Source organism: Eucyclogobius newberryi, unplaced genomic scaffold (assembly GCF_026437365.1).
Source record: "Eucyclogobius newberryi isolate DKJ021-1_F unplaced genomic scaffold, fEucNew1.0.hap1 SCAF_86, whole genome shotgun sequence".
NCBI classification, from domain to species: Eukaryota; Metazoa; Chordata; class Actinopteri; order Gobiiformes; family Gobiidae; genus Eucyclogobius; species Eucyclogobius newberryi.
The window spans coordinates 185,001-202,500 of NW_027316528.1; the positions used below are offsets into that span (position 1 = coordinate 185,001).

Sequence of the window (17,500 nt, forward strand, 5' to 3'; positions counted from 1 at the left end):
CCCGTGCTAACAAATACATTAAAATTCAACTTACCTGTCGTGCTCCCCATTTGGCCCAAAGTGCTTCCCCAATGCCTGACCAGATTCCTGTTAAAAATACTTACCATACCACTAATATACTTTCTCCTAAACACTTTACCTGCTAACCTAAAACACTTCCCTATGTAATCTACACTAAAATTACCTTTCACGTCAAATACCTTACCTACATATTCCAGCCCAGCCTCCTCCATCGCCCCACTGATCATGCACTCGCGCTTCCCGGGGGGAGCGGAGAGCAAGTCAGGGTTATGACGGAGGGGCATGTGCGCGAGACCCTCACCGCTGTCTGGAACCGCCACAGTCAGGGGCCTGAAAGTCCTCCACGCCTCCAAGAGTTCCCTCTCGAAGGGGGGGAGGCCCTCCAGGACCGAAACAGGGGGCAACAAACACAAATTATAAACACCAAACTTACCTAGACTATTAACAAACTCACCTATATAATCCTTCCATGGAGCATCTACCTCAACGTCTAGAAATTTCCGAATTGTTTTCAGCCTGAAGGCCTTCTTCCTTAACTCTAAATCTGCTAACTTTAAACCTCCCTGATCGTACTCACCTATCATAACCTTATGTGCAATAAAGCCCCTCTCACGATTCCACAAAAAGTGGTTTATCACTAACCTTAATTTGTTAGCATAGACCCCCGGCAGGCCGTACACGGAGAGTGCATGGTTCAACATGGACATGCACAAAGAATTTACAACTAAGACTTTACCTTTTAATGTCAGATTACGACGTCTCCAAAAATTCAAGCGCGCTGTAATTTTCTCGCACAAAGGCGACCAAAGTGCAGTACGACACGCCTCCTCGTCTCTGCCCAGGGGGACGCCGAGGACCTTGTAGGAGTCCCCCGCCTCCCGGAGCTGGACAGGGAGAGGAACAGGCGTGACGCTGCCGCAAAATTTAACCGTGGTTTTATCGAAATTGATTTTGGCCCCTGAAGCGAGGCCGTAAACATTGAGCACGTGGAGAGAGGCGTTCAGGCTCTCCACGTCTCGGAGGATCAGATTCGTGTCATCTGCGTACTGAAAAATTTTGACTTCCCTACCCGCAGGCGTGGTCAGTCCCCTCACCGCCGCGTCCGCCCTCAACATGGCCGCCAAAGGCTCAGCGGCGATGCTGTAGAGGAGCGACGAGAGGGGACAGCCCTGCCTGACTGATCTTTTTAAGGGGAAAGAGTCAGTTAGAAACCCGTTGACTTTGACCTTACTGACCGCAAAGGAATAGATGAGCTGTAGCCAATTAACAAACCGTTCGCCGAAACCTAACTTACCTAATACAGTCCAGAGGAACGAATGCTCAACTCTGTCGAACGCCTTGTTAAAGTCTACACTAACGTGAATACCACCGGTCGCGTGCATCTGCCGAAGGAGATATCTCAGAGACAAAACTGTGTCTGAGATGTCCCTCCCGGGGACGCTGTAGGCCTGCGAGGGGTGTATGACGGATCCAATCACACGCTTTAACCTACCTGCTAATACCTTTGCTAAAATTTTATAGTCTACGTTCAAAAGGCTAATGGGCCTGTAGTTGGCGAGGCTGCTCCTGTCGCCCTTCTTAAAAAGCAGAGTGACGACACTCATCGCAAAACCATCGCCAACTCTACTCTCACTCTCAAAATCCTGATATAATAGGAGTAGGATCGGAGCTAACCTGGAAGCGAAACGCTTGAAAAACTCACAGGTTAGTCCGTCCTCTCCGGGGCTTTTCCCTGTATTTAAACTCTTGACTGCAGCCTCTATCTCCATGAGAGACAGAGGCGCGTCGCACAGCTCCCTATCCTCCCTGCTCAGTGTGCGCTCCAGAGCACCTACAGCCTGGTCTAAAGCCTGCTCTGCCACTCCGTCTGAACTAAAAAGCCTACTATAGAAATCCTGCGCTGTCTCTAAAACCTCACTTACCTCGGAAACAATCTTACCTGTCTTATCTATCAACTTATCTATGTGCATCTTTCCCTGTGTAACCTTCTCACAGCCGAAGAAGAACGCTGTCGAGCGTTCTCCTTCGACTGTGTGTCTGGCTTTTGCCCTCAAAATTGCACCCTGACACCTACTTACCTCCAGCTGCTCCAGCTCAGCGCGCACCACCAGGTACTCTGGATCCACAGGGCCAGTGGTGGAAGCTGCGCCCTGGTCCAGGACCTGCAGGCGCTGGCGGAGAGCGGTCTCCCTCCTGGTCGACAGCCACGCCTTGTGTTTGCTGTAATTGACACAGAGCTTTTTAATGCGTGTTTTTGCCGTCGGCCACCAATCGACCACGCTGTCGATCAGCTCCAGCTCCATGTCAAATACATCAAACAAAAAGTCCATTTTCCTACAAAAAGTTTCATCACCGAGGATGGAGCTGTTTAGGACCCACAGTCCTCCATTCCTCGGTGATGAAACTAACCCAAAATAAATATCTAAAGTGGAGTGATCACTCAAGCCTGACCACTTGTAGGAAGCACCACTGACTCTCTGTGCCAGGTCTGAGGAGGCAAAACAGAGGTCAATGCGGGACTGCTTCAGGACGCCCTGGACGACCTGCCGCCTGGAGAAATCCTTCAGGAAGGGGTGGACGAACCGCCACACCTCCGTCAGGTTCCTGCTGGCGGCTTCTTCCAACAGGGCTGTCCTGGCAGTGCTGTTTTTAAAAGAGTTGTTAATGCCGATGTCTGTCTTGCAAAGTGTTGTATTAAAGTCACCGATTATGATTGTAGTGTCGTTCGCAAAGCGAAATATTTTTTTGAAGAATTGCCTCCTCAGACCATCATTGTTCGGGGCGTAGATGTTAATTAGTCTGAACTTCACTGTGTCCGTGAAGTCCAGGACCAGGAAGGAGCCCTCTGGGTCGGCGTGTACCAGGGTGGGTTGGCCTAAGACACCAGGCCTCACCACCGTGGCCACACCGCGCGAGCACGCCGTGCCCAGGGCCCAAAATACAGAGCCCACTCCCATGCTCCGCACTTGTTGCGCGTGGCTGACATCCCAGTGCGTTTCTTGGATGCAGAGCACGTCCCACTTGGAAAAGTGTAACGCGCTCTGCATCCGCACTGGGCTCCGCAGGCCGCCTGCGTTCCAAGAGGACAAGGAGAACGCCATTAAGAGGAGACCTTGGAGGATGTAACCCATCTTTTATTTAGACTTCTTTTTGGCGCCCGTCGCATCCGACTGCCACACTCTTTTTCTGACTTCACGGGTGGAGAAATCCATGAAGTCATCATTAAAAACAGTCTCGAGCTCACCTCGTGGGGCAGAGCTGCGTGTGGAGGATGGTGGGTTGATGGAGCTTTCTGCTGGCGCTTTTGAGGTGGTTGGAACGGAGGAGGCAGAGCCGCTCTCAGCAGCAGCGCCCTCTCCGTCTCCTGCCACCTGCTTCCTGCGTCTTGCCCCTTTCTTATCCTTCTTCTCCACCTGTCCCCTCTTACCACCGTCCGACTGGAGCTTGGGATCATCACCCAGCCCTGTGGTGATGTCCCCCCCTTTGGAGGTAAGATGCGGGGCCTGTCCCGCACCCATCCTCCTCCCGGGTTCAGCCTCTTCCTCCACGGGCTTAGGAGTTGGACCCTCACGAGTCCCCTCCCTCTGGTCAGGAGGAGCAGTTTGTCCTGCTCCCACCTTCCCAGACGCCAGCGCTGAGCCGAGCACCATCTCCAGTGCGACGGACGCCTCCTCGTCTGAGGAGTCAGAGGAGCAAGAGGAGCCAGACACCTCTGGCTCCCCTGACTCCTCCACAGCCTCCTCCTCCAAAAACTCCTCTACTTCGGAGAGAGCAGTTGCGGGCACGTTCTGGGCCACGTCACTGCTCTCTCCTCCAATGGCGTCCTCCCTGTCCTCCCCTCTGTCCTCCCCTCTGTCCTCCTCTCTGTCACCCGCACCACACGGACATAAGTGGCGGAACATGCGGCACTCTCTGCACTTCGGGGCCCGCTGCGCGACGCACTCGCGCGCGTAATGCCCCTGGCTCCCGCAGTTGCGGCACAGAAAGTCAGGGCACTCCCTCAGAATATGGCCAGGCTGGAGACACCCCCTACACACCCGCACCTGCCTGTCGTGTATTACCCTGAAGTACTCGGGGCCCCCCGCGGTGTCAAACCTGACAGAATACGGTAAGGACTGCACCGTGTCCGTGAACCTTACCCGTACAAACCTGGTGCCGTCCGCCACGTTCGTCCCCGGCCACATTCTCCTCCTCACCTCGGAGACCGCAGAGACCCCCCAGGCGTAGAGCTTGGCCAGGATCTCCTCGTCCTCGATATAAGCCGGCAGCCCCATGAAGGACACGACCAGCTCATCCACCGAGATGTCACGGGCGTGAACCCTGACTCCTCCAATGCAGTACCCGTCCAGGAGCCGCTCCTTCGCTTTGGTGGTACTGACGGTTACTTCATATTTGTCCTTCGAGATGAGTCTGCATGCTACTATGGAGCCGCACACCTCCTGTGTCGCTTTTAAGAATGCAAGTGGCGTGATTTGTGCTCCCTCCGTCAACTCCAACACCACAGTGAGTTCTTTCATAAATTTCATTCTTCTTTCTTCGTTCTTTCTATTATTTACAGATTCTTTCAAACTTTGTCTTGCCTTTGTCGTGTCCATTCCAGTGTCCGATGCCGTGTTGTCCGTCCTTTGAGCCATGCTCACAAAAAACAAAAAATCCACCTCCCAGTAAGTTTACTGGGAGGGGAACAAACAAAAGAACTGAAAAAAGTAAATGAAAATGACCAAAATAACGATTAAAAACTCAAAAAAAACTCCCAAACCTCCAGCTCCAGACCATGCAGCACACCACAAATTGCACGCACCTGCACTGATTGCAAAGGGGCGGGTCCAGGGTGGTATGGCCGTGAGCGAAATGTTCCAGGTCAAAACGGCCTTTTTTATATCAAACACTGTCTTTTCGTGAAGAGTACCTTCACGCCACTTGCTCGGTCAAAATTGGGATATCTCAATGAAAAACTTCTTTTTTTTTTTTTTTTTTTGACAGGTGAAAAAGTGTGAAAATGCTCACAGCACCTGGTATTCCCCGGCGGTCGCCCATCCAAGTACTAACCAGGCCTAACCCTGCTTGGCTTCCGAGATCAGACGAGATCGTGCTGGTCCAGGGTGGTATGGCCGTGAGCGAAATGTTCCAGGTCAAAACTCGTATAAACGGCTTTTTTTGCATCAAACACTGTCTTTTCGTGAAGAGTACCTTCACGCCACTTGCTCGGTCAAAATTGGGATATCTCAATGAAAAACTTCTTTTTTTTTTTTTTTTTTTTTTTTGACAGGTGAAAAAGTGTGAAAATGCTCACAGCACCTGGTATTCCCAGGCGGTCGCCCATCCAAGTACTAACCAGGCCCAACCCTGCTTGGCTTCCGAGATCAGACGAGATCGGGCTGGTCCAGGGTGGTATGGCCGTGAGCGAAATGTTCCAGGTCAAAACGGCCTTTTTTATATCAAACACTGTCTTTTCGTGAAGAGTACCTTCACGCCACTTGCTCGGTCAAATTTGGGATATCTCAATGAAAAACTTCTTTTTTTTTTTTTTTTTTTGACAGGTGAAAAAGTGTGAAAATGCTCACAGCACCTGGTATTCCCAGGCGGTCTCCCATCCAAGTACTAACCAGGCCCAACCCTGCTTGGCTTCCGAGATCAGACGAGATCGGGCTGGTCCAGGGTGGTATGGCCGTGAGCGAAATGTTCCAGGTCAAAACGGCCTTTTTTATATCAAACACTGTCTTTTCGTGAAGAGTACCTTCACGCCACTTGCTCGGTCAAATTTGGGATATCTCAATGAAAAACTTCTTTTTTTTTTTTTTTTTTTGACAGGTGAAAAAGTGTGAAAATGCTCACAGCACCTGGTATTCCCAGGCGGTCTCCCATCCAAGTACTAACCAGGCCCAACCCTGCTTGGCTTCCGAGATCAGACGAGATCGGGCTGGTCTTTTTTTTTTTTTTTATCTTTTATTATCAAAAACATCTTAAAACAAGTATTTACATATATTTACATGAATGTACAGACATACATGACACACAAGGGCAAGGGAATGGGATACACAAGGGCAGGGGGAGACGAGACAAAAATTTACAGAAAATCAAACACACAATCATTCTCCAAACATTCTTCAGTGATGGGGGGTGATGCCGTGGTTGGGGGGGGTGATGCCGGGGTCAGAAGAGGATGTCCAGGTTTCCAGAGGGTGTGAGGTGGATCAGGGTGTTGTGGGGGACGAGGTGGGTGATGAACCGGTGCTCTGCTGCCATGTGGAGGTGTCGGAGGTGTGCGGCCAAGAGTCCTTTGAAGATGGGCCAGGGTGCTGCTGTTTTATTGTCACGGAGATGGATGTTCCTGTTGAGATATAATGTGTACCGGGCTATGGAGAGGGTTAGTCGGGCGAGATGGGTGTTGGCTCCAGAGCGACTCTGTCCGGGACCAAAGAGGAGGAGCCAGGGCTCCTGGTCGTCCCCTCCTAGGGCCGCCGGCGGTGGGAGCCTCCAGGACAGCCTCCGAGCGAGGAGGTCCTGCAGTCGGGACCAGAACGGGCGGACGGCCGGGCAGGTGTACAGCATGTGCTCCAGGGTCTCGGGGGGTCCGTGGCACACGGGGCAGTCCGCAGCGTAGCTGTCGGGAAGAAATGCGTGCAGTGCTGCGGATGTAAAGACGATCCTGTGTCTAAATCTGAAGTCAAAATGACCTACGTTATGTGGGGTGTACCAATTAAAGATGTTGGCCCAGATGGTTGCGATGGTGCGTGCGGGGAATGTTAATGACCATTTGTGTTCCGAGGCGGGACGCCCGAGCACTCCCGGCAACAACAACTGATACAGGATGCGGGTGGGTAGGTCTGTGAAAATCCTAAACCTCCCCGTGCTAACAAATACATTAAAATTCAACTTACCTGTCGTGCTCCCCATTTGGCCCAAAGTGCTTCCCCAATGCCTGACCAGATTCCTGTTAAAAATACTTACCATACCACTAATATACTTTCTCCTAAACACTTTACCTGCTAACCTAAAACACTTCCCTATGTAATCTACACTAAAATTACCTTTCACGTCAAATACCTTACCTACATATTCCAGCCCAGCCTCCTCCATCGCCCCACTGATCATGCACTCGCGCTTCCCGGGGGGAGCGGAGAGCAAGTCAGGGTTATGACGGAGGGGCATGTGCGCGAGACCCTCACCGCTGTCTGGAACCGCCACAGTCAGGGGCCTGAAAGTCCTCCACGCCTCCAAGAGTTCCCTCTCGAAGGGGGGGAGGCCCTCCAGGACCGAAACAGGGGGCAACAAACACAAATTATAAACACCAAACTTACCTAGACTATTAACAAACTCACCTATATAATCCTTCCATGGAGCATCTACCTCAACGTCTAGAAATTTCCGAATTGTTTTCAGCCTGAAGGCCTTCTTCCTTAACTCTAAATCTGCTAACTTTAAACCTCCCTGATCGTACTCACCTATCATAACCTTATGTGCAATAAAGCCCCTCTCACGATTCCACAAAAAGTGGTTTATCACTAACCTTAATTTGTTAGCATAGACCCCCGGCAGGCCGTACACGGAGAGTGCATGGTTCAACATGGACATGCACAAAGAATTTACAACTAAGACTTTACCTTTTAATGTCAGATTACGACGTCTCCAAAAATTCAAGCGCGCTGTAATTTTCTCGCACAAAGGCGACCAAAGTGCAGTACGACACGCCTCCTCGTCTCTGCCCAGGGGGACGCCGAGGACCTTGTAGGAGTCCCCCGCCTCCCGGAGCTGGACAGGGAGAGGAACAGGCGTGACGCTGCCGCAAAATTTAACCGTGGTTTTATCGAAATTGATTTTGGCCCCTGAAGCGAGGCCGTAAACATTGAGCACGTGGAGAGAGGCGTTCAGGCTCTCCACGTCTCGGAGGATCAGATTCGTGTCATCTGCGTACTGAAAAATTTTGACTTCCCTACCCGCAGGCGTGGTCAGTCCCCTCACCGCCGCGTCCGCCCTCAACATGGCCGCCAAAGGCTCAGCGGCGATGCTGTAGAGGAGCGACGAGAGGGGACAGCCCTGCCTGACTGATCTTTTTAAGGGGAAAGAGTCAGTTAGAAACCCGTTGACTTTGACCTTACTGACCGCAAAGGAATAGATGAGCTGTAGCCAATTAACAAACCGTTCGCCGAAACCTAACTTACCTAATACAGTCCAGAGGAACGAATGCTCAACTCTGTCGAACGCCTTGTTAAAGTCTACACTAACGTGAATACCACCGGTCGCGTGCATCTGCCGAAGGAGATATCTCAGAGACAAAACTGTGTCTGAGATGTCCCTCCCGGGGACGCTGTAGGCCTGCGAGGGGTGTATGACGGATCCAATCACACGCTTTAACCTACCTGCTAATACCTTTGCTAAAATTTTATAGTCTACGTTCAAAAGGCTAATGGGCCTGTAGTTGGCGAGGCTGCTCCTGTCGCCCTTCTTAAAAAGCAGAGTGACGACACTCATCGCAAAACCATCGCCAACTCTACTCTCACTCTCAAAATCCTGATATAATAGGAGTAGGATCGGAGCTAACCTGGAAGCGAAACGCTTGAAAAACTCACAGGTTAGTCCGTCCTCTCCGGGGCTTTTCCCTGTATTTAAACTCTTGACTGCAGCCTCTATCTCCATGAGAGACAGAGGCGCGTCGCACAGCTCCCTATCCTCCCTGCTCAGTGTGCGCTCCAGAGCACCTACAGCCTGGTCTAAAGCCTGCTCTGCCACTCCGTCTGAACTAAAAAGCCTACTATAGAAATCCTGCGCTGTCTCTAAAACCTCACTTACCTCGGAAACAATCTTACCTGTCTTATCTATCAACTTATCTATGTGCATCTTTCCCTGTGTAACCTTCTCACAGCCGAAGAAGAACGCTGTCGAGCGTTCTCCTTCGACTGTGTGTCTGGCTTTTGCCCTCAAAATTGCACCCTGACACCTACTTACCTCCAGCTGCTCCAGCTCAGCGCGCACCACCAGGTACTCTGGATCCACAGGGCCAGTGGTGGAAGCTGCGCCCTGGTCCAGGACCTGCAGGCGCTGGCGGAGAGCGGTCTCCCTCCTGGTCGACAGCCACGCCTTGTGTTTGCTGTAATTGACACAGAGCTTTTTAATGCGTGTTTTTGCCGTCGGCCACCAATCGACCACGCTGTCGATCAGCTCCAGCTCCATGTCAAATACATCAAACAAAAAGTCCATTTTCCTACAAAAAGTTTCATCACCGAGGATGGAGCTGTTTAGGACCCACAGTCCTCCATTCCTCGGTGATGAAACTAACCCAAAATAAATATCTAAAGTGGAGTGATCACTCAAGCCTGACCACTTGTAGGAAGCACCACTGACTCTCTGTGCCAGGTCTGAGGAGGCAAAACAGAGGTCAATGCGGGACTGCTTCAGGACGCCCTGGACGACCTGCCGCCTGGAGAAATCCTTCAGGAAGGGGTGGACGAACCGCCACACCTCCGTCAGGTTCCTGCTGGCGGCTTCTTCCAACAGGGCTGTCCTGGCAGTGCTGTTTTTAAAAGAGTTGTTAATGCCGATGTCTGTCTTGCAAAGTGTTGTATTAAAGTCACCGATTATGATTGTATTGTCGTTCGCAAAGCGAAATATTTTTTTGAAGAATTGCCTCCTCAGACCATCATCGTTCGGGGCGTAGATGTTAATTAGTCTGAACTTCACTGTGTCCGTGAAGTCCAGGACCAGGAAGGAGCCCTCTGGGTCGGCGTGTACCAGGGTGGGTTGGCCTAAGACACCAGGCCTCACCACCGTGGCCACACCGCGCGAGCACGCCGTGCCCAGGGCCCAAAATACAGAGCCTACTCCCATGCTCCGCACTTGTTGCGCGTGGCTGACATCCCAGTGCGTTTCTTGGATGCAGAGCACGTCCCACTTGGAAAAGTGTAACGCGCTCTGCATCCGCACTGGGCTCCGCAGGCCGCCTGCGTTCCAAGAGGACAAGGAGAACGCCATTAAGAGGAGACCTTGGAGGATGTAACCCATCTTTTATTTAGACTTCTTTTTGGCGCCCGTCGCATCCGACTGCCACACTCTTTTTCTGACTTCACGGGTGGAGAAATCCATGAAGTCATCATTAAAAACAGTCTCGAGCTCACCTCGTGGGGCAGAGCTGCGTGTGGAGGATGGTGGGTTGATGGAGCTTTCTGCTGGCGCTTTTGAAGTGGTTGGAACGGAGGAGGCAGAGCCGCTCTCAGCAGCAGCGCCCTCTCCGTCTCCTGCCACCTGCTTCCTGCGTCTTGCCCCTTTCTTATCCTTCTTCTCCACCTGTCCCCTCTTACCACCGTCCGACTGGAGCTTGGGATCATCACCCAGTCCTGTGGTGATGTCCCCCCCTTTGGAGGTAAGATGCGGGGCCTGTCCCGCACCCATCCTCCTCCCGGGTTCAGCCTCTTCCTCCACGGGCTTAGGAGTTGGACCCTCACGAGTCCCCTCCCTCTGGTCAGGAGGAGCAGTTTGTCCTGCTCCCACCTTCCCAGACGCCAGCGCTGAGCCGAGCACCATCTCCAGTGCGACGGACGCCTCCTCGTCTGAGGAGTCAGAGGAGCAAGAGGAGCCAGACACCTCTGGCTCCCCTGACTCCTCCACAGCCTCCTCCTCCAAAAACTCCTCTACTTCGGAGAGAGCAGTTGCGGGCACGTTCTGGGCCACGTCACTGCTCTCTCCTCCAATGGCGTCCTCCCTGTCCTCCCCTCTGTCCTCCCCTCTGTCCTCCTCTCTGTCACCCGCACCACACGGACATAAGTGGCGGAACATGCGGCACTCTCTGCACTTCGGGGCCCGCTGCGCGACGCACTCGCGCGCGTAATGCCCCTGGCTCCCGCAGTTGCGGCACAGAAAGTCAGGGCACTCCCTCAGAATATGGCCAGGCTGGAGACACCCCCTACACACCCGCACCTGCCTGTCGTGTATTACCCTGAAGTACTCGGGGCCCCCCGCGGTGTCAAACCTGACAGAATACGGTAAGGACTGCACCGTGTCCGTGAACCTTACCCGTACAAACCTGGTGCCGTCCGCCACGTTCGTCCCCGGCCACATTCTCCTCCTCACCTCGGAGACCGCAGAGACCCCCCAGGCGTAGAGCTTGGCCAGGATCTCCTCGTCCTCGATATAAGCCGGCAGCCCCATGAAGGACACGACCAGCTCATCCACCGAGATGTCACGGGCGTGAACCCTGACTCCTCCAATGCAGTACCCGTCCAGGAGCCGCTCCTTCGCTTTAGTGGTACTGACGGTTACTTCATATTTGTCCTTCGAGATGAGTCTGCACGCTACTATGGAGCCGCACACCTCCTGAGTCGATTTCAAAAAAGCTAGTGGCGTGATTTGTGCTCCCTCCGTCAACTCCAACACCACAGTGAGTTCTTTCATAAATTTCATTCTTCTTTCTTCGTTCTTTCTATTATTTACAGATTCTTTCAAACTTTGTCTTGCCTTTGTCGTGTCCATTCCAGTGTCCGATGCCGTGTTGTCCGTCCTTTGAGCCATGCTCACAAAAAACAAAAAATCCACCTCCCAGTAAGTTTACTGGGAGGGGAACAAACAAAAGAACTGAAAAAAGTAAATGAAAATGACCAAAATAACGATTAAAAACTCAAAAAAAACTCCCAAAACCCCCAGCTCCAGACCATGCAGCACACCACAAATTGCACGCACCTGCACTGATTGCAAAGGGGCGGGTCCAGGGTGGTATGGCCGTGAGCGAAATGTTCCAGGTCAAAACGGCCTTTTTTATATCAAACACTGTCTTTTCGTGAAGAGTACCTTCACGCCACTTGCTCGGTCAAATTTGGGATATCTCAATGAAAAACTTCTTTTTTTTTTTTTTTTTTTGACAGGTGAAAAAGTGTGAAAATGCTCACAGCACCTGGTATTCCCAGGCGGTCTCCCATCCAAGTACTAACCAGGCCCAACCCTGCTTGGCTTCCGAGATCAGACGAGATCGGGCTGGTCCAGGGTGGTATGGCCGTGAGCGAAATGTTCCAGGTCAAAACGGCCTTTTTTATATCAAACACTGTCTTTTCGTGAAGAGTACCTTCACGCCACTTGCTCGGTCAAATTTGGGATATCTCAATGAAAAACTTCTTTTTTTTTTTTTTTTTTTGACAGGTGAAAAAGTGTGAAAATGCTCACAGCACCTGGTATTCCCAGGCGGTCTCCCATCCAAGTACTAACCAGGCCCAACCCTGCTTGGCTTCCGAGATCAGACGAGATCGGGCTGGTCTTTTTTTTTTTTTTTTTTTTTTTTTTTTATCTTTTATTATCAAAAACATCTTAAAACAAGTATTTACATATATTTACATGAATGTACAGACATACATGACACACAAGGGCAAGGGAATAGGATACACAAGGGCAGGGGGAGACGAGACAAAAAATTACAGAAAATCAAACACACAATCATTCTCCAAACATTCTTCAGTGATGGGGGGTGATGCCGTGGTTGGGGGGGGTGATGCCGGGGTCAGAAGAGGATGTCCAGGTTTCCAGAGGGTGTGAGGTGGATCAGGGTGTTGTGGGGGACGAGGTGGGTGATGAACCGGTGCTCTGCTGCCATGTGGAGGTGTCGGAGGTGTGCGGCCAAGAGTCCTTTGAAGATGGGCCAGGGTGCTGCTGTTTTATTGTCACGGAGATGGATGTTCCTGTTGAGATATAATGTGTACCGGGCTATGGAGAGGGTTAGTCGGGCGAGATGGGTGTTGGCTCCAGAGCGACTCTGTCCGGGACCAAAGAGGAGGAGCCAGGGCTCCTGGTCGTCCCCTCCTAGGGCCGCCGGCGGTGGGAGCCTCCAGGACAGCCTCCGAGCGAGGAGGTCCTGCAGTCGGGACCAGAACGGGCGGACGGCCGGGCAGGTGTACAGCATGTGCTCCAGGGTCTCGGGGGGTCCGTGGCACACGGGGCAGTCCGCAGCGTAGCTGTCGGGAAGAAATGCGTGCAGTGCTGCGGATGTAAAGACGATCCTGTGTCTAAATCTGAAGTCAAAATGACCTACGTTATGTGGGGTGTACCAATTAAAGATGTTGGCCCAGATGGTTGCGATGGTGCGTGCGGGGAATGTTAATGACCATTTGTGTTCCGAGGCGGGACGCCCGAGCACTCCTGGCAACAACAACTGATACAGGATGCGGGTGGGTAGGTCTGTGAAAATCCTAAACCTCCCCGTGCTAACAAATACATTAAAATTCAACTTACCTGTCGTGCTCCCCATTTGGCCCAAAGTGCTTCCCCAATGCCTGACCAGATTCCTGTTAAAAATACTTACCATACCACTAATATACTTTTTCCTAAACACTTTACCTGCTAACCTAAAACACTTCCCTATGTAATCTACACTAAAATTACCTTTCACGTCAAATACCTTACCTACATATTCCAGCCCAGCCTCCTCCATCGCCCCACTGATCATGCACTCGCGCTTCCCGGGGGGAGCGGAGAGCAAGTCAGGGTTATGACGGAGGGGCATGTGCGCGAGACCCTCACCGCTGTCTGGAACCGCCACAGTCAGGGGCCTGAAAGTCCTCCACGCCTCCAAGAGTTCCCTCTCGAAGGGGGGGAGGCCTTCCAGGACCGAAACAGGGGGCAACAAACACAAATTATAAACACCAAACTTACCTAGACTATTAACAAACTCACCTATATAATCCTTCCATGGAGCATCTACCTCAACGTCTAGAAATTTCCGAATTGTTTTCAGCCTGAAGGCCTTCTTCCTTAACTCTAAATCTGCTAACTTTAAACCTCCCTGATCGTACTCACCTATCATAACCTTATGTGCAATAAAGCCCCTCTCACGATTCCACAAAAAGTGGTTTATCACTAACCTTAATTTGTTAGCATAGACCCCCGGCAGGCCGTACACGGAGAGTGCATGGTTCAACATGGACATGCACAAAGAATTTACAACTAAGACTTTACCTTTTAATGTCAGATTACGACGTCTCCAAAAATTCAAGCGCGCTGTAATTTTCTCGCACAAAGGCGACCAAAGTGCAGTACGACACGCCTCCTCGTCTCTGCCCAGGGGGACGCCGAGGACCTTGTAGGAGTCCCCGGCCTCCCGGAGCTGGACAGGGAGAGGAACAGGCGTGACGCTGCCGCAAAATTTAACCGTGGTTTTATCGAAATTGATTTTGGCCCCTGAAGCGAGGCCGTAAACATTGAGCACGTGGAGAGAGGCGTTCAGGCTCTCCACGTCTCGGAGGATCAGATTCGTGTCATCTGCGTACTGAAAAATTTTGACTTCCCTACCCGCAGGCGTGGTCAGTCCCCTCACCGCCGCGTCCGCCCTCAACATGGCCGCCAAAGGCTCAGCGGCGATGCTGTAGAGGAGCGACGAGAGGGGACAGCCCTGCCTGACTGATCTTTTTAAGGGGAAAGAGTCAGTTAGAAACCCGTTGACTTTGACCTTACTGACCGCAAAGGAATAGATGAGCTGTAGCCAATTAACAAACCGTTCGCCGAAACCTAACTTACCTAATACAGTCCAGAGGAACGAATGCTCAACTCTGTCGAACGCCTTGTTAAAGTCTACACTAACGTGAATACCACCGGTCGCGTGCATCTGCCGAAGGAGATATCTCAGAGACAAAACTGTGTCTGAGATGTCCCTCCCGGGGACGCTGTAGGCCTGCGAGGGGTGTATGACGGATCCAATCACACGCTTTAACCTACCTGCTAATACCTTTGCTAAAATTTTATAGTCTACGTTCAAAAGGCTAATGGGCCTGTAGTTGGCGAGGCTGCTCCTGTCGCCCTTCTTAAAAAGCAGAGTGACGACACTCATCGCAAAACCATCGCCAACTCTACTCTCACTCTCAAAATCCTGATATAATAGGAGTAGGATCGGAGCTAACCTGGAAGCGAAACGCTTGAAAAACTCACAGGTTAGTCCGTCCTCTCCGGGGCTTTTCCCTGTATTTAAACTCTTGACTGCAGCCTCTATCTCCATGAGAGACAGAGGCGCGTCGCACAGCTCCCTAGCCTCCCTGCTCAGTGTGCGCTCCAGAGCACCTACAGCCTGGTCTAAAGCCTGCTCTGCCACTCCGTCTGAACTAAAAAGCCTACTATAGAAATCCTGCGCTGTCTCTAAAACCTCACTTACCTCGGAAACAATCTTACCTGTCTTATCTATCAACTTATCTATGTGCATCTTTCCCTGTGTAACCTTCTCACAGCCGAAGAAGAACGCTGTCGAGCGTTCTCCTTCGACTGTGTGTCTGGCTTTTGCCCTCAAAATTGCACCCTGACACCTACTTACCTCCAGCTGCTCCAGCTCAGCGCGCACCACCAGGTACTCTGGATCCACAGGGCCAGTGGTGGAAGCTGCGCCCTGGTCCAGGACCTGCAGGCGCTGGCGGAGAGCGGTCTCCCTCCTGGTCGACAGCCACGCCTTGTGTTTGCTGTAATTGACACAGAGCTTTTTAATGCGTGTTTTTGCCGTCGGCCACCAATCGACCACGCTGTCGATCAGCTCCAGCTCCATGTCAAATACATCAAACAAAAAGTCCATTTTCCTACAAAAAGTTTCATCACCGAGGATGGAGCTGTTTAGGACCCACAGTCCTCCATTCCTCGGTGATGAAACTAACCCAAAATAAATATCTAAAGTGGAGTGATCACTCAAGCCTGACCACTTGTAGGAAGCACCACTGACTCTCTGTGCCAGGTCTGAGGAGGCAAAACAGAGGTCAATGCGGGACTGCTTCAGGACGCCCTGGACGACCTGCCGCCTGGAGAAATCCTTCAGGAAGGGGTGGACGAACCGCCACACCTCCGTCAGGTTCCTGCTGGCGGCTTCTTCCAACAGGGCTGTCCTGGCAGTGCTGTTTTTAAAAGAGTTGTTAATGCCGATGTCTGTCTTGCAAAGTGTTGTATTAAAGTCACCGATTATGATTGTATTGTCGTTCGCAAAGCGAAATATTTTTTTGAAGAATTGCCTCCTCAGACCATCATCGTTCGGGGCGTAGATGTTAATTAGTCTGAACTTCACTGTGTCCGTGAAGTCCAGGACCAGGAAGGAGCCCTCTGGGTCGGCGTGTACCAGGGTGGGTTGGCCTAAGACACCAGGCCTCACCACCGTGGCCACACCGCGCGAGCACGCCGTGCCCAGGGCCCAAAATACAGAGCCTACTCCCATGCTCCGCACTTGTTGCGCGTGGCTGACATCCCAGTGCGTTTCTTGGATGCAGAGCACGTCCCACTTGGAAAAGTGTAACGCGCTCTGCATCCGCACTGGGCTCCGCAGGCCGCCTGCGTTCCAAGAGGACAAGGAGAACGCCATTAAGAGGAGACCTTGGAGGATGTAACCCATCTTTTATTTAGACTTCTTTTTGGCGCCCGTCGCATCCGACTGCCACACTCTTTTTCTGACTTCACGGGTGGAGAAATCCATGAAGTCATCATTAAAAACAGTCTCGAGCTCACCTCGTGGGGCAGAGCTGCGTGTGGAGGATGGTGGGTTGATGGAGCTTTCTGCTGGCGCTTTTGAAGTGGTTGGAACGGAGGAGGCAGAGCCGCTCTCAGCAGCAGCGCCCTCTCCGTCTCCTGCCACCTGCTTCCTGCGTCTTGCCCCTTTCTTTTCCTTTTTCTCCACCTGTCCCCTCTTACCACCGTCCGACTGGAGCTTGGGATCATCACCCAGCCCTGTGGTGATGTCCCCCCCTTTGGAGGTAAGATGCGGGGCCTGTCCCGCACCCATCCTCCTCCCGGGTTCAGCCTCTTCCTCCACGGGCTTAGGAGTTGGACCCTCACGAGTCCCCTCCCTCTGGTCAGGAGGAGCAGTTTGTCCTGCTCCCACCTTCCCAGACGCCAGCGCTGAGCCGAGCACCATCTCCAGTGCGACGGGCGCCTCCTCGTCTGAGGAGTCAGAGGAGCAAGAGGAGCCAGACACCTCTGGCTCCCCTGACTCCTCCACAGCCTCCTCCTCCAAAAACTCCTCTACTTCGGAGAGAGCAGTTGCGGGCACGTTCTGGGCCACGTCACTGCTCTCTCCTCCAATGGCGTCCTCCCTGTCCTCCCCTCTGTCCTCCCCTCTGTCCTCCTCTCTGTCACCCGCACCACACGGACATAAGTGGCGGAACATGCGGCACTCTCTGCACTTCGGGGCCCGCTGCGCGACGCACTCGCGCGCGTAATGCCCCTGGCTCCCGCAGTTGCGGCACAGAAAGTCAGGGCACTCCCTCAGAATATGGCCAGGCTGGAGACACCCCCTACACACCCGCACCTGCCTGTCGTGTATTACCCTGAAGTACTCGGGGCCCCCCGCGGTGTCAAACCTGACAGAATACGGTAAGGACTGCACCGTGTCCGTGAACCTTACCCGTACAAACCTGGTGCCGTCCGCCACGTTCGTCCCCGGCCACATTCTCCTCCTCACCTCGGAGACCGCAGAGACCCCCCAGGCGTAGAGCTTGGCCAGGATCTCCTCGTCCTCGATATAAGCCGGCAGCCCCATGAAGGACACGAC

At 52.4% G+C, this 17,500-nt stretch overlaps 3 non-coding genes and 1 pseudogene across 3 annotated transcripts; all 4 read right to left on the reverse strand.

The window, feature by feature from the left end:
- Nucleotides 1-5,021: 5,021 nt before the first annotated feature.
- On the reverse strand, nucleotides 5,022-5,140 carry LOC140352481 (5S ribosomal RNA; annotated as a pseudogene).
- A 167-nt stretch (nucleotides 5,141-5,307) lies between these two features.
- Nucleotides 5,308-5,426, reverse strand: LOC140352779 (5S ribosomal RNA). The gene has a single exon (XR_011925685.1). It is a non-coding gene; the product is annotated as a 5S ribosomal RNA (ribosomal RNA).
- Nucleotides 5,427-5,578: 152 nt separating this feature from the next.
- Nucleotides 5,579-5,697, reverse strand: LOC140352634 (5S ribosomal RNA). Its single transcript, XR_011925545.1, has one exon. It is a non-coding gene; the product is annotated as a 5S ribosomal RNA (ribosomal RNA).
- Nucleotides 5,698-11,890: 6,193 nt separating this feature from the next.
- Nucleotides 11,891-12,009, reverse strand: LOC140352635 (5S ribosomal RNA). The gene has a single exon (XR_011925546.1). It is a non-coding gene; the product is annotated as a 5S ribosomal RNA (ribosomal RNA).
- Nucleotides 12,010-17,500: the final 5,491 nt, after the last annotated feature.